Source organism: Delphinapterus leucas, chromosome 19 (assembly GCF_059928025.1).
Source record: "Delphinapterus leucas isolate spDelLeu-1000000601 "Yukka" chromosome 19, BTC_Dleu_Yukka2, whole genome shotgun sequence".
Taxonomy (NCBI): domain Eukaryota; kingdom Metazoa; phylum Chordata; class Mammalia; order Artiodactyla; family Monodontidae; genus Delphinapterus; species Delphinapterus leucas.
In genome coordinates this window covers 67,428,160-67,445,379 of record NC_143147.1, presented here as the reverse complement: position 1 = coordinate 67,445,379, position 17,220 = coordinate 67,428,160, and the positions used below count along the sequence as shown (strand labels likewise).

The following is a 17,220-nucleotide window of genomic DNA, read 5'->3' as shown; positions in this document are numbered from 1 at the left end:
TCACAGGAGACATACCTACTCATCTTGTGGAATAACTGCCTGCCCAGTGTCCGAAACAAGAGCATATTTTCACACACTTGTATTGACTCCTTAGGTTCTCTCTATAAACCCAAAAGGCCATAACATATTTTTACTCCAAAGGCAGCGATAACATCTTTACAATCAATACAAGTTGTGTTTATGGAACCATAACACAGAGGGGTAGTAAAGGGTCACTCTTGGTTCTACAGTGCTGGACAAGGTTTGTGATGATGATTTAAAGTTTCATATCTGTGATCATCTCATTATCACACACATGCTTAAGAGAGGAGGGAAATGTACAAAAGTCCAGCACACTGCCGAACACTGAAACTGCATATTGTGGAGGGAAAGAGAAGGAGACAGTGCCTAGTGGGTGTGTGCGTGTGTGTACAGGAGACAGAGTGAGCACCAGAGACAGAGAGAAGATACGAAGGTTGGATTCAATCGAGCTTATACGAGAAATCACGGCAATATGACTTTGTATCTCCCACTTGACTTTCATTAAGAAATGTAGAAAGAGATGGATGCTGGGCTTCCCTGGTGGTGCAGTGGTTAAGAATCCGCCTGCCAATGCAGGGGGCAGGGGTTCGAGCCCTGGTCCCGGCAGATCCCACATGCCGCGGAGCAACTAAGCCCGTGCGCCACAACTACGGAGCCTGCGTGCCACAACTACTGAGCCCGTGTGCCTAGAGCCCATGCTCCACAACAAGAGAAGCCACTGCCATGAGAAGCCCGCGCACCCCAACGAAGAAGAGCCCCCGCTCACTGCAGCTAGAGAAAGCCCGCACGCAGCAACGAAGACCCAGCGCAGCCAAAAATAAATAAATAAATAAACTGGTTAAAAAAAAACCCAGCTTTGTTTGGGGGAAAAAAAGAAAGAAATAAAGAGACGGATGCAGTGTCGGATGCTGATTGAACTTAGAGCCATTTGTCTTGATTTGCTACCAGCCCAACCTTTTTTCTTTTTTTTTTCAGAGAAATAATTGTTTGAAGCCTCTCTCATGAGTGTTGACCTTTGCTCTCTCTGATTTTATATTTCAACAAGTCCAAAAAACATGGGCAACAGTAAAAGCCAATGCATAGAAGAGGACAAGAGACAAGATGTTAGCAAAGACTCCTTTATGTCTAGTGAGTGGAGATAGAGCAGAGATCACCACGATTTTCAGGAGAAACCAGCTTTGTCAATACGTCGCACTGAACTACAGGATTTCAGAAACCAAATCCATTTACCTTCCCTAGACAGTTGGTGTCACAGCCTGGAGATCCCAAGTTTAGTATCAATAACAAATTGTTATAAACGGTAAGAAATTGTTGGGAATGGATATCACTGTGAAAAAAAAAGGATTCATCAGGGCAATTTCCTAGCACATATATTTATTCTCTCATGTTCAAAACAAACAAAGTAATGTGTGAGCAGAGGTAAGCAGAGGAAAATTTATTTTTTTGTTACCCACTGGCTGAATTTCCCTTGTAGGAACATTATGTCTAAATAGAAGTTACAGACCTGAATCCTATTTCATCTCCTAGAGAAACACTTTTTTTTTTAATTAAAAACTTTAAATTTACAAATTCTTTGGCCAGATGAATTCCTGAGCTTTTCTAGATGACATGGATATGGACAGAGAATGGAAATGCTATACTTCCAGGGTCAAAGTGGTAAAGAAGCAGGAAAAAGTAGGGGCGGGAGAAGTAGCAAGTTGTGTAAACCATACTGACTTAAATTTTACCTAAGGCTGGATTTCAGACCATGACTTAGAATTGTACACCAGGGTTTTAGCATTTTTTAGACAGATATAGATGGACAATGTACCTGTTACTAGAAATACTTTGGTGGTTGCTTCCCAAACCTTTCTGTATATGAGGAGAAATCACCATGACCTCTTGTCATCTCCTCCTCCATTTTTAAAGATGATTTGCTACTAGAAAACCTAATTGTTTACTCTTAAGTATTCTGTCACTACAAATGCTTCTCTGCGAAGAATTAATGATATAATGTCATTCAAATATCCCGAAGGTCAAGAGGCTGGCATTTTGAAATCTAAAAGCAATTCATCTGAGGGTGATTGATTGTTCTCATGGAAAGGAATCTCTATTCACTGTTTCTAGCACTTCAATTAGTGGTAACATCAAGGCTTCATAGAGGTTTGAGCTAGGATGAATGCACCTGGGTTTACACATTTTTGTATTCATTCAGTCATTCATTCAAGTATTTAGTGGACACTTAGAATGTGTCAAATACTGTTCCCAATGTGCTAACACTGGGAACAGAATGATAAATAGTAAGATGTCAATAAACTTACCTCTTAAGGGAACACGAAGCCTGAGTTTGAAACCTAGACGTGGGTAAGAGAAAAGGTGTGAAGAAATATTTCCCCAAAAGTGGACACGTAAGCAGTGACTTTATAATGAAAAGAGCTTAACTATATCAAAGAAAAATGGATAGGAAGGGAGGACTTTCTTGTTCTTGGTTGAATAGAGTACACAGAGAATTTAGTGTTCAGATTTTACCTTGAAGATGAAAATATACTGAAAGATTTTAAGTAGAGGAAAGAAATGATCAAATTCACACTTAACAAAAGTCAGTGTGAGTTTCTTATAGATTTGTGACACAGAGGTAGAAACGTCAGTTTGAGAAGCAGTATAGACTCGTGGTTAAGACCAAAGATTCTGGAGGATAGAATCTAAATCCTAGATCTAAATTCTAACTCTTCCGAGTAATAACAGTGCAACCCTTGAAGAAATTCTCTCTTTGATCCAGTTTTTTTTTTTCATCTGTAATAATAATAGTACTTACCTATACAGTAATATAGTGCCTGGCATATAGTAAATGCTCTATAAGAGTTCTTAGGAGAATTCTGCAGTGACGTATGGGAGAAATTAGGAGTATCTGCGTAGCGTACTGAGGATAGAGAGAAAGATGGTGGGGGGTTTTTGAATTTTTATTGGAGTAGAGTTGATTTCCAATGTTGTGTTAGTTTCAGGTATACAGCAAAGTGATTCCATTATACATATACATATATCCACTTTTTTTTAGATTCTTTTCCCATACAAGCCATTACAGAGTATTGAGAAGAGTTCCCTGTGCTATACCGTAGGTCCTCATTACTTATCTATTTTATATAGTGTAGTGTGTATATGTCAATCCCAATCTCCCAATTTATCCCTCCTCCCACTTATCCCCTGGTAACCATAAGTTTGTTTTCTACATCTGTGACTCTACTTCTGTTTTGTAAATAAATTCATTTGTACCCTTCTTTTTAGATTCCACATATAAGTGATATATGACATTTGTCTTTCTGTGTCTGACTTACTTCACTCAGTATGACAATTTCTAGGTCCATCCATGTTGCTGCCAATGGCATTATTTTGTTCTTTTTTATGGCTGAGTAATATTCCTTCGCATATATGTACCACATCTTCTTTATCCATTCCTCTGTTGATGGACATTTAGGCTGCTTTCATGTCTTGGCTATTGTAAATAGTGCTGCCGTGAACATTGGGGTGCATTTATGTTTTCGAATTATGGCTTTCTCTGGGTATATGCCCAGGAGTGAGATTGCTGGGTCATATGGTAGTTCTATTTTTAGTTTTTTAAGGAAACAAGGATGTGGTTTTGAGAAATATTCAAGAAGTAGAATGCGTGAGGCTTGTTAACCGACTAGATGTCAGGACTCAGAAAGAAGTAGGAGGCTGGGATAAACCCCGGATCTCTGGTTTGCGTGTCCAGTGGGTGACGTAACTCTGATCATTGCAATAAGGGAAACAGGAAGAAGGGCCATTGTGGAAAGAGATGATGAATTCAGTTTTGGACATTGACTTGAAGATACTGATTGGTAAAGTCCAAGAGACAATTGGCTATCATACTCAGAATCATAGGAAAGAGAAGCTTGGGAAGAAGATGTAGATTTAAGGTGTCCTTAGTATATTCATAATTGAAGCCACAGAGCAGTTGAGGTCAGCCTAGAGAATGAATCAAATGAGAAGGCCAAAGGTAACACCCTGAAGAACTTTTAAGAAGAGGGTGGAATTATAAAACTGACAACAGAAACTGAGAATGAAAAAACAAAGGAGAGAGTCCAGCTTCTGGCCATGATGGAGTGACTGCACTGCATTAATCCTCCCACTAGAAACAACCATAAAACCTGGCAAAATATATGAAATAGCTGTTTCTAGATGTTGGCTCATGTGGTGCATGAGAGATGCCTGAGAGAAGGAGGTGGATGAGGTGAGAGCCTTGGGTGCTCCACCTTTCGGTCTAGAGACATTTTTCTGCACCGCAGTGCAGGAAGGAGACGCTCCATCAGAAAACAGGGGTCTGGCTGAGTTGCAGAGAGAGATGGAGTGCAGGGCTACTGATGCCCAGCGGGAATTTGTGGGGCAGAGCAATAGTGGGAAAGAACTGTGCCGGGAAGGAGCTCCTGAAATCTGCCTAGGATCCTATTGAGTATTTGAAGAATACTAAGTTGTACACGTATGAGCTGATGCTCCGGGAACCTGGGCTAAGAACAACTACTGAGCAAGGAAAGGTTTCTGTGGAGCTGAGGTAAGCAATGATTAGAGCTTGAACAGGGCTGCGAAACCTTTAATTTCCTACCAACTAGAGAAAGAGATTTGTTGAACATCATGGACATTCAGTAGATTTGAGTCCACACATTAGAAGGGCATAGCAAGACACTCCCAGCCAAGCCCAAAGGCACACCTTAAAATTATCAAAATGATATGAAAGTAAATTAACTCCTTCCAGAACAAAACTCAATAACAAGGAAACAAAATCCAAATACTCAAGAACTTGGTATCTATATGTCCAGTATACATTCGTGGTAAACTTTTTTCCAAATTCGCTGAAAAATATAAATGAATCCAAGAAGTTCGATAAGCATCAGACAGAATAAACAGTAAGAAAATCACAGCAAGGAAGACATCATAATAAAAATAATGAGACCTGCAAAGAAGCAGGGAAATGTGGCCCTGACCAAGAGAAAAACCAATAAATATAAATATGTTCAGAAATTAGATAACGGAATTAGAAAACAAAGGCTTTAAAAGAACAATTATAAACATGCTAAAGGATTTAAAAGTAAATATGAAAACAATAAAGGAAAAAAATTAGACTTTCAACAGCAAAATGGAAATTATATAAAAAAAGAAACAGAAATTTTAGAAGTGCAAAATATATTGGAATGAAAAACCACTGGGTAGATTGCATAGCTGGTTAGACACTGCAGAATAAAGTCAGGGGAGATTTGTCATTATTTGAGGGAGGAAAGATTTTGGATAGCAGATCGGAAGTTCAACAAGGGACAGACTTGGTTTGAGATTTCTACTCTCTGTGCCAGAGTAGACTTCATTTAAGCAGCTGGAAGTATGAGTCTAGATTTCTGGGGAGAAATCTTGGCTGAGATATACATTTCTGCACTGTCAGTTTTTCTGAGAGAGTGAGTGTAGACTGAAAGGAAAAGAAGTCCCCCAAGGGGACCCTTGAGCACACCTATATCTAGAGGTGGGGGAGATGAGAAGAACAAGCAAAGACACTGGAAAATCCCAGAAAGACAGGAGGAAACCTAGGTGGATATAATGTTCTGGAAGCACAGGAGAAGGGAATGGTTAGCTTTAGCAAATGAATAATTGGCTATGGTTTATCGAGCAGGTCAGTGATAATTATGATGAAAGCAGTTTTGACAGAGTGGTGAAGGCAAAACCCTGATTGGAGTAGATTTAAAGACAAATGGGAGTGGAGGAATTTGAAGCAGGGAGGAACACAGGCAAGACTTTGGTGCCAATCTTCAATCCTGGAGTGAACCTGATAGCATCCTTGGTCCCGAGCTGGCCTCCATTCTCTTTTACTTAAGGCAATTGGTTATCAAACGGAAAGCATGGATTTGGCCTTGAGAAGCCTTCCAAAGCTCTCATTAGAATGCTCCTTCTGTTTAATCTCAAACATTTGCCTGGTTCTCTTCACTTAAATGCAAGTGTCACAAACCAGAAAGGAAAAGAATGCACTGACCTGAAATTTCTCTGTGCTCAATGTTGGAATATCAACTAGGATACGAAAATCATCTTCCGTTTATCAGCTGGAAGGGTTGTATACGTAACATCCTTTTTCTTTTTTTCCAGGCATAATCATTAATGACAGAACCACATTGCAATTATTATGCTATTATTTCTCTAAGTCTTCATCTTTGACCCACTATTTTGATCTATGTGGAGACCATTTTACTTTAATAGGCCTTGTGTACTTGCTCCCACGTACAGCATTTATAGTTTTTCAGCACTTGAATTATACGCTTTTCTCACCTATAGTTTATTAGTCACCCACCCTAGAATTGAAGCAGCCCCATCCTTCTCCTTCGTCACTGAACTTTGAAGCTTGGGAGTATTACAAATGGAGATTTGGGGGGATTCTCAGACACCCAGTTTGGGCTGAAAGGAAGGCAGTGTCAGTGTGAAGAATGTATTTCACATTCGGTAATATTTGACCCCAGATGAAGTAAAACGTGGCTTCACCTCCAATGTAAATATTGGTCGGTTCCTACCCCATTAAGTGTTCCTGAAGACAAAGACTCTGGTCCATCAATCATAATAATACTCCCATTAGCTCTTAAGCAACATGTTTGAATAGGAAACTGCCTCTCCCTGTCTCTCTCTCTTTTTGTCCGTTGATGATTTAGAGACAGTAAGATCTCCAGGCTTATCTTAAAAATATTTACTCAGCTTCTTTCAGTGATCATGTCAGAGCTTGGTCATAAAAACATACGTTTCTCTAAAGCAGAAGATGACAGAAGATGAGGAACACAGAGAGCCTCTGTCTGGCCTAATATTTTGGTGGAAGGTGACAGAGGAGATTAGAAAAGTAACAGTGAGGAAATGTTTTTGATTATCTGTCTGTTCCACTCAGTGAAACAAAAATAAAGGTATAAAATATCCATCTGGTTTCATTTTATCTTCTCCCATTAGGTCCAGGTCTACCTATTCTTCAGACTTTTTTTGTTTTCGTCTTCCTGTGTTTTGTCTACTTATGCTCTTTGTGTTTCTGACTTGCGTTTATCATTGGAGAAGCTAAGCTGAATATGTGAGTTTTAAAATGTGTAAAGATAAGAGTACAACAGTATTAAAGGTGTGTTCCTTCTTTGCGGAGGGATAAACCATAAACAGTCATGGTTGATCTAAGTGATTTTAAAGGATAATTACAGGGATTATACTAGTGGGAGGATCATATTAGTCCTATTAAAAATGATACTTTCCATGAGTTAATTATTTTCCAATATTTTATGAAAAGGATGCACTTACATGAGAAAATTATTATTATTATCATAATAACTTTGTCCCAGGTGTGACGTGAAGGCCTTTGCATGTACCATCTCATGTGAGTGTCAGTTCAAAATTCTATCTTGTCTATAGCATGACACTCATCTCTTACTAGAAGATCATGAGCTGAGAAACCAAGAGACTTTTATAGAGGACTTGAGAGCCCTCACTGAATGGAAGACTTTTCATGTGCTGTCTGCCTGGGCCATGGATCACTGTGAAACCCACCGACTCAGCTGAGCATGCGAAAGTGGCCTGACAGCACCACTTGACAGGAAGGATTTCCAAATAGAGGAACAATGTCCTTAAGATTTTTGATGTGTATCTAGGACTTTGACACAAAGACGTATTTTTCCAACGCCTTGGACATGGTGTTCCTCTTGTTGCATGAAATCACACTCTTGATGGTGAAAACCAGTACGAATTTGGATCCATTAGTCCAGTTTTGTAGCCTCACATAAACATCTATCATTAAAACATAGGCGTTGGGGCTTTCCTGGTGGCTCAGTGGTTAAGAAGCCGCCTACCAAGTCAGGGGACACGGGTTCGAGCCCTGGTCTGAGAAGATCCCACATGCCACGGAGCAACTAAGCCCATGCGCTACAACTACTGAGCCTGCGCTCTACAGCCCACGAGCCACAACTACTGAGCTCACGTGTCATGACTACTGAAGCCCTTGTGCCTAGAGCCTGTGCTCCTCAACAAGAGAAGCCATGGCAATGAGAAGGCTGTGCACTACAATAAAGAGTAGCCCCCCCTCGCCGCAACTAGAGAAAGCCCGCCTGCAGCAACGAAGACCCAATGCAGCCAAAAAATAAAAAAACAAACAAACAAAAATTAAAAAAAAAACCATGGGCGTTAATGTACCTGAACATGTGTGTTTCTCATTATTTTCTCCTGATATTATGCTAATCTCAATGATCCCTATTGTAAGTGACCTGTGTATCTAATTGGATTTTATTTCAACATCATAGGCTTTTTCAAGACTATTTGAAAACTGTGCAGTTATTCTACTTACAGACAAGATAGCTTAGGTTATCTGATAGTAATTCTTTGAAAAAGGAAGAGAGCGATATTCCCATTTTAGTTATGAATATGTTAAAAGACAGAGAAGGTAAATGATATCCCCCAGGATAGAGGGTTCATTGGTAGGAATAACAATGTTAAAACTCAAGACTCCGAAATTACAAATCACTTTGCCATGCAACCATGATATTGCAAACCAAACCAAATTAAATAAAAGATATGAAAATGTGTATTTGTGGAATAGTGCAAAGACAAAAGCTAAGGGCTTGGAATCTTTGACAAAAATATCAGAAAAAAAATTTTTTGTGTGTGTGTGTGGCAAAGAGTTTTGAATTCGATGTTTGGAAGAAATACTCCATAAAGCAGATCTTGAAAAATGAAAACTTGTCATCATAGGAAACTGGTTAATCTTTTCACCTTATGCTTTTAGTTTTCCACTAGTGCAGAAAAAGCGATCTTCAGTTCTAGGTTCAATATGTTGAACCTTCGGTGGCCACAGAATGTTTTACTGAAATACATTCAACAACAGATAATACATTTTAAAACCCCAATGTTTCCCATTCTTGGAAGTTACCTTGCTTCGAAAAATGGATGAACCGTAATGCAGGCGAGCACTTAGTGCATGGCTGAGATGGCCTCGTGGTCAAACCACATTGCTCAGTAGGGAACTCTTTGTGTTCTGGATACAATTGGAATGAGTTAAAAAAAAAAACAAACCAAAAACTGGAAAAACCAGAAAATAAGATGAGCCAACTGACTGCTACCTTAGGGATGTGGGGAGGTAGCAACTACCAGTAGTTAGAGAGCAAAATATGGCGAGAGGACCTCTGATGGTAGTTATGAACTTTGTTAAATGAATACAGGTCATGTGGGGTGTAGGAGGAGATAAATACTCTGATATCACTCTCCTCCCAGCCACCCAGTGCTTCCTGTTAGTCAAATTCAACCAACCTCAGAAGCAAGGGAGACCTTTGATGCAGTGTGTCCATATTGTTTGGGCGAAACATGGCAGAGAGAGGCTCTGGAAATGCTCAACACATCTACTATTATCTACTATACAGTGTACTTTCCCATTAGCTAGTTAATTTTACAATCCTGAATATGATGAGGAAATGACCCAATCAAAAAATGAGCAGAAGACCTAAATAGACATTTCTCCAAAGAAGACATCCAGATGGCCAACAGGTACATGAAAAGATGCTCAACATCACTACTTATTAGAGAAATGCAAATCAAAACTACAATGAGGTATCACATCACACCAGTCAGAATGGCCATCATCAAAAAGTCTAGGGCTTCCCTGGTGGCGCGGTGGTTGAGAGTCCGCCTGCCGATGCAGGGGACACGGGTTCGTGCCCCGGTCCGGGAAGATCCCACATGCCGCGGAGCAGCTGGGCCCGTGAGCCATGGCCGCTGAGCCTGCGCGTCCGGAGCCTGTGCTCCGCAACGGGAGAGGCCACAGTGGTGAGAGGCCCACGTACCCCCCCCCAAAAAAAAAGGTCTACAGGTAATAAATGCTGGGGAGGGTGTGGAGAAAAGGGAACCCTCCTACACTGTTGGTGAGGATGTAAATTGGTGCAGCCACTGTGGAGAACAGCATGGAGGTTCCTTAAAAAACTAAAAACAGAGCCACCATATGATCCTGCAATCCCACTCCTGGGCATACATCTGGAGAAAACTCTAAGTTGAAAAGATGTATGTACCCCAGTGTTCATAGCAGCACTATTTACAATAGCCAAGACATGGAAGCAACCTAAATGTCCATCGACAGAAGAATGGATAAAGAAGATGTGGTACATATATACAATGGAATACTACTCAGCCATAAAAAAGAATGAAATCATGCCATTTGCAGCAACATGGATGGACCTAGAGATTATGAAACTAAGTGAAGTAAGTCAGACAGAGAAAGACAAATATCATATGGTATCACTTATATGTGGAATCTAAAAAATGATTTAAATGAACTTATTTACAAAGCAGAAACAGACTCACAGACATAGGAAACAATGTTACCATCATAACATGGTTACTAAAGGGGAAAGGCAGGGGAGGAATAAATTAGGAGTTTATGATTAGCAGATAAAAACTACTATATATAAAATAGATAAACCACGAGGTCCTACTGTATAGCACAGGGAACTATTTTCAATATCTTGTAATAAGCTATAATGGAAAAGAATCTGAGAAAGAATATCTATATAGATATAGACATAGATATCTGAGTCACTTCGCTCTACACCAGAAACTAACAAAACATTGTAAACCAATTATACTTCGTTAAAAAAAAAGAAACTGAAGATGAGAAAGGAGAGTTCATATGCTAAGGTTTCTACAACTAGGGTGTGGCCAAATCAACACTCAGACATAAGCATCAGACTGCAAGGCATTTTGGGGCACCTTCTATTGAACCAGAATAGCCCTTAGGAAGAGTCAAGCTCCTGGCAGAAGAGTGAGTGATTCAGAATTAACTATAGTCTATCACATTTCAGTAATACTTCTTATTGCCATATATGGCTACCATCACTGCCAGCTTTTTCTTCATAACCAGCCAAGTCAGTAGTGACAGGTGAGGAGACACATCAGTGGATTCAGTCTTAACACCTGGTATCATCCAGAAGTGGTCTGATTGTTGGTGGATTACGTAGGTTATGCCAGTGATGAGCTGTGGTTGTTTATGGAGGCTCTCATTTGTAGTATGTTCTTTTTTGTGTGTGTGTGTGGTATGCGGGCCTCTCACTGCTGTGGCCTCTCCCGTTGCGGAGCACAGGCTCCGGACGCGCAGGCTCAGCGGCCATGGCTCACGGGCCCAGCCACTCTGCGGCACGTGGGATCTTCCTGGACCGGGGCACGAACCCATGTCCCCTGCATCGGCAGGTGGACTCTCAACCACTGCGCCACCAGGGAAGCCCTGTAGTACGTTCTTAGCTTTGGTCAGTCTGTGCATTAGTCTTTGTTCCCTGCTTGACATTCCAGCCTGGAATTCCAGGGAAGCCCTGTAGTATGTTCTTAGCTTTGGTCAGTCTGTGCATTAGTCTTTGTTCCCTGCTTGACATTCCAGCCTGGAGTTCCAGATACCTTGAATGACGTCTGGTGTGTACAGAATATCTGATGCATAATTAAGTGGATGAATGAACAATCAAACGAACAGGCTTTATTGGATCCTCAGCCTTCTGGTCCAGACCCTATAGCTAAATCTAATGCCACCACCATTATCATCATTTTCATCAACTATTTGGGGGCACACAGCAGATGCCAGGTACTATGCTAAGCACTTTACATTATGGTTCAACGTGATGATTTCAACAACCTTGTGAGGTTTGGTACTTTTCTTTTATAGATGAGGAAACTGAGGCTTAGCAAAGTTAAATAAATTGTGCAAGATCCTACACTTAGTGAGTGGTAAAGGTGGAATTTGACGCTAGCTACACTGTCTCTAGAGCGTGCATATTGAACGACTTCTCTATAGTATCTCGTTTCCCACCTGCTCATCACTGGAATACACAATTCCTTGACTCTCTATTACTGCTTGCTACAATTAAGATTATCACTCATAGTTTGGCTCGCCTCCCATTATTTTTCCCTACTAGAGAGTAGCTTCCTATACTTCTCTATGCTGTTTTCTTACCAAGGATTGCTTGAATCATCCTTGGGTTCTAAAGCCTCTTTTGAGCAGAACACTAGATATTCTGGAAGCAACCTGAGGGATGGAGTTCTGGAGACTTTTTATTCTCCCAAGACTCTAAGCCACTTGGGTCCACTATTCTCTCTTTCCTATGGTCCTTGGATATCAGCATATTATACACTCATGATTGCCCCAAATATTTCAAGTTCGGGGGGGAGGGGCACTTGGCTGCTTAGATTGTGTTTTATTTTATTTTTTATAGAACCAGGTAAAGAATTAAAGAATCTGAGAGATAAAGTGTCTACATTACTATTTTCTTAGCCAGTTCATTGTCAAGAAACGGGAATAAAGCACTGGTGGAATAATCTCTTCAACAGTGTCTTAGTTATCAGAGCCAGACACATTTGCAAATGCCCTCAGTTGACATACCTGTACTTGGGTTTAGTCATCTGAAATTACATTTGCTTATAACTTTGGTTCTGAATCTTTCCCCGGGAGAGAGAGAAAAAAGCCATCGGTCTCCATGGCATCACATCTTATTTTTTTAAGCTTTTTATAGATTCAAACCCCATTTCTAACCCTCATGATGATTCAGGCTGTGTCTATACTACACCAACACATATGGTAAAAAAGGGAAAAATTCAGGGTAATAATGGTGGAGTTGATTGACAAAAATTCTCAATAAAGTAAAATTCCACCTGTTTGGAAGTCTTTTAGAATTCAGACCTTCCAGATTCTTAGGATTTTAACTATTAACATTAGGTATTTTAAAAAAACCCCTCTAACCATCTTGTTTAGAAATCCTCCTAAATGTTTAGCAGATTTATACTCCAATAACACTGTATACTAGATAACTTGAAATATACTCCAATGTGAAACATCTAGAAATACTAGATAAAATATAAGAAACACGCCAAGAGGTTAAAAAATGAAGAGAAGGCTGGAACCATAGAGTGAGCTGTCACTTACCGCTTGGCTGTCGTGAGGCCTTGAGTTTAATGAATAAGCTGGAAGAGAAGAGAAAGTCTTTGGCTCATACTAGGTGGGAAGTTGGACCTGACACCGTCACATAAAATCAAGATTTTTGAAGGATTATACCTTTAATGATGGAGTAAAATAGAAAATGTCCACCCACCAGCAAAGAGATATGACACAGAATGTTGGCTTTCTTATTCTGGCTCTGGATTAGAGGGGAAGGGAGGGAGAAAAACTCTCCTCTGAGAGCTCATAACAATCTAGCCCTAAAGCACATTTGGCATACAAAGTCATACCACTTGAAAGATCCTGAAAAGCACAAGTGAAAAAAAAATCAGTATGCACACATGCACACACATGAGATAGTCCCAGCTTACTGTTCCTGACAGAAATTAAAACAATTTCCAGAGGGATTTTCAATCCAGTTCACATAAAATTCCTCCACATAAATCCCCCTCAAACATAAGTGAATAATGGAAAATAATAAAATACCCTAGGACTTGCTACTCAGAGACTGGCATGTGGCCCAACAGCATCAGAATCCCTGGGAGCTTGTTAGGAATGAAGAACCTCAAGCCTTGCCCTAGACTGAGTGAATTGAAACATATAATTTTACAAGATGCACATATGATTCAAGTATGTGTTGAAGTCTGAGAAGTACTACTCAAGAAACAAGCCACCATAAGCAATATCCTGCACAAAAAACATAGTAGACTTCCAAAAATATTGGATAGAGGAATTTTTGGATGCAAACTTAATGCATTTGGATTGATTTAGTAGAGAAACGATGGAGCCAAACATATGAAACAAAATATTATAGTATTGAAAGAAAACTAGGAAGAGATATATCAGTGGAAAATATCGTCATATAGTCATTGGAATGAAACTCAATGTAAATGTTAAACAGAAGATAAAGAAAGCACAGCTGTAGAGAGAATTAATGAATTGGATGGTAGAGCTCAAGAAATTATACATAATGCAATACAGACAAGCAAAAATCTATAACATAAAAAAGAGAGGTTAAGAAAAATGGAGAAGATCCACCAAATGTTTTTAAAAACATTCCAGAGGAATGAATAGGGAAAACGTGGGGTAGGTAATATTCACAGAGAAAATAACTAAGAACACTCTAAAATTTTTAAAGACTCAAACCCTTAGATTCTGGAATCACAGTAGACTCGAAGCAGTATTTCAAAGAAAAAAGAATTTTACAATTAAATCATTAGTAAATAAACTACAGAAAGACAAAGAGAACATTTTTAAAACATCAAGAGAGAAAAAAACAGGTTACCTATAGAGGAAGGAAAATGATACGAGTAGAAAATTTCTCCAAGAGAAACAATTAAAATGAGAAAACAGAGGATTATCTCTCAAATGAAAGAAAAAATAAATCTCGATGTCAAATTTCATGTCATCCTCAACAATAACTCCAAGATAAGCAAAAATAAAGACGTTTTCAAACATCAAAACCTAAGATTATTACCAGTAAATGATACTAAATGAACCTCAAGCTTTGCTGCAAAATGTATGTCTTGGACCAGAAACAGCAGCGTGAGCATTACCTGGAAGGTGCCAGAAATGTAGCATTGCAGGTCCCACTTAGAACTTCTCAAGCTTTAATGTGCCTATAAGTCACCTAGGGACCTTGTAGAGATTCTGCTTCATTACCTCTGGGTCCTGAGGGTCTCCATTTCTACTAAGCTCCCAAGTGACACCCATGCTGTTGATCCAATTACATTTTGAGTAGCAAGACCACTCAGGAAGAACAACACTTACTGCACCTGCATGGTAAGAATTTAATTATCAAGAAGGCATGGTGAATGTTGCAATGATTCTGTGTGAAATAAATTTGGTATTGTTATGCTTTCTTTGCTTGAGAAAAAAAAAAAGAAGGCATGGTGAGAAATAATATGGGTAAACGTGGGTAAATCTAGACAAGTGTTCACATAAAACAACAAAAACAATAGCAACTAATTTAATAAGTAAAGAAAGCAGTGTGGAAATAAAATACTGGAAAACAATGATATGTAAGATGGGAATAAGATACAGATAGTTAAATATTTTAAGGTCTTCCTAATACGGGGGCAGTGCTATCGATTGACTTTTTAGTTCGTTAAGGATAATACGGGGCCAGTGCTATCGATTGACTTTTTAGTTCGTTAAGGAAAGTAATATCGGATCTATATCTTCCTAAGCAGTAGATGGTAAGTGTATAATATATTTTATTTACTTTTTTTTTTTTTTGGTACGCGGGCCTCTCACTGCTGTGGCCTCTCCCTTTGCGGAGCACAGGCTCCGGACGCGCAGGCTCGGCGGCCATGGCTCACGGGCCCAGCCGCTCCACGGCACGTGGGATCTTCCCGGACCAGGGCACGAACCCGTGTCCCCTGCATCGGCAGGTGGACTCTCAACCACTGCGCCACCAGGGAAGCCCATATATTTTATTTACTTTTTGTCAGCAAGTCCTACTTTATCTCAGCCCACCGTGTTGTTTAACTTAAATAATTTTCCAGTTCAGAACCCTGCTATCCTTGTCTGCTTTTTGCTTCTCTTCTCTTTAGCCTCAATTTTCAAATGTAGTCCAAAATAAATGCCTCTGTTTCATTATTACCCACACACTCCTTAAATCCATGCCAGCTGGCTTTCTTCTTTACCATCTTAAAAACCTCTCTGTTAAAAGTCACCATTGACATCCTAGTTAAAGAATCACAATGGCTCATTCTTTATTAAGCTGTATCAATTTCTCTAAAGTCTTGCTACTTAAAGTGTGGTCTGTGTGTCTGTGGCATCAGCACCACCTGGGTGCCTGATAGAAGTGCAGAAGCTCTGGTCTCCCTTCAGAACTACTGCATTAGAATCTATAGTTTAACAAGAATTCTTGTGATTCGTTTATGCATTAAAGTTTAAGAAGCACTGCTGTAAAATATTTGGCACTGTGGACCACCCACAAGTGCTTGAAATGTTCTCTTGTTTTGTCTTCCACTTTCCTTATTGCTTTCTTTTATATTTTTTTACATTGTCTTTAGCATATTTTTCTCCTTTCATGGCATAAATGAAGGTTTTCCCCAAGTTCTTTATCTTGACCCTTAACCCCCATCCCCACCCCTACTTTCTCCCTCCCTCTGTCTTGACAATTTACTCCAGGTAATGCTTCCATTATTTTCCTAGACAGGTGGTTGGTTCACTTCAGAATCACCTAGGCTGCTTGTTAAAAATAACATTTCAGGGGCTTTTCACCAGAGCATGCAAACCAGCAGGTCTAGTTCAGGACCAGGAATATTTTTTTTTTTGCGGTACGCAGGCCCCTCACCGTTGTGGCCTCTCCCACCGCGGAGCACAGGCTCTGGAGGCGCAGCCTCAGTGGCCATGGCTCACGGGCCCAGCCTCTCCCGGCATGTGGGGTCCTCCTGGACCGGGGCACGAACCTGCACCCCCCGCATCGGCAGGCAGACTCTCAACCACTGCGCCACCAGGGAGGCCCATAATTATCTGTTTTATGTATAGTAGTGTGTATATGTCAATCCCAATCTCCCAATTTATCCCTCCCCCACCCTTCCCCCCTGGTAACCATACGTTTGTTCTCCACATCCACCAGGTCACTCTATTTTAAACAAAAGGAATCCCTGGATCTCCGTACCCCTTTCCCAGATTGAACTTCTTAAATTTCTTACTTTTGTCAATGGAATCACCATTCTAATCACAGAGGCTCACAGCCTGGATATCTTCCTTCATGCCCTCTCTCTCCCATAACTACCTGCAACTATTTACTGGGTCCTATTGCTTCTGTCTCCAAAATATTTCTTCCAACCTCCCACTTGACCACATTCTCCCTGGCATGGCTCAATTCTGGCCCATGTTATCTGTTTCTTAAAGTATCCCTCCATCCCACAATGCAGAACACTTCATCCACCAATTCCCTTTTATGTTCTTTCCCCAACTTGGCTCTACATTTCTCACTGGCTACTTGGCCCACTACCGATCTCTTCTGCAGAATATAAATACCACCTAACAATTCCAAAGGACTAATTACATGTCAAGAACTGGCTAAGCATTTAACATGGAGTGAAGGTTATTATCATCCCTTTTTTTCTTGAATAGATAAACAAGGCTCAGGGGTAAAATAATTGTCACTGGCTGGCAAGTGAAGAGAAAGATTTAAACCATGTAATTTGTAGGACCACCTAAACTCTAAAGCCCTTGTTTCATTATAAAGAAACTACTTGATAATATCTACTCCTTTACAAGCTGCTCCATGCTCTTTTCAAATC

The 17,220-nt window shown here is 40.1% G+C and overlaps 1 protein-coding gene across 1 annotated transcript in view; it reads left to right on the top strand.

Annotated features, from left to right (window-relative positions):
• The window catches only part of KCNJ2 (potassium inwardly rectifying channel subfamily J member 2), a 404,418-nt gene that overhangs the window by 52,507 nt on the left and 334,691 nt on the right, over window positions 1–17,220 (top strand). Inside the window, exon 2 of the transcript XR_016389076.1 lies at window positions 1–17,220. This exon is cut by the window's left edge and continues 46,488 nt beyond it; it is cut by the window's right edge and continues 39,963 nt beyond it. The gene's annotated coding sequence lies outside the window, so the exon portion shown is untranslated.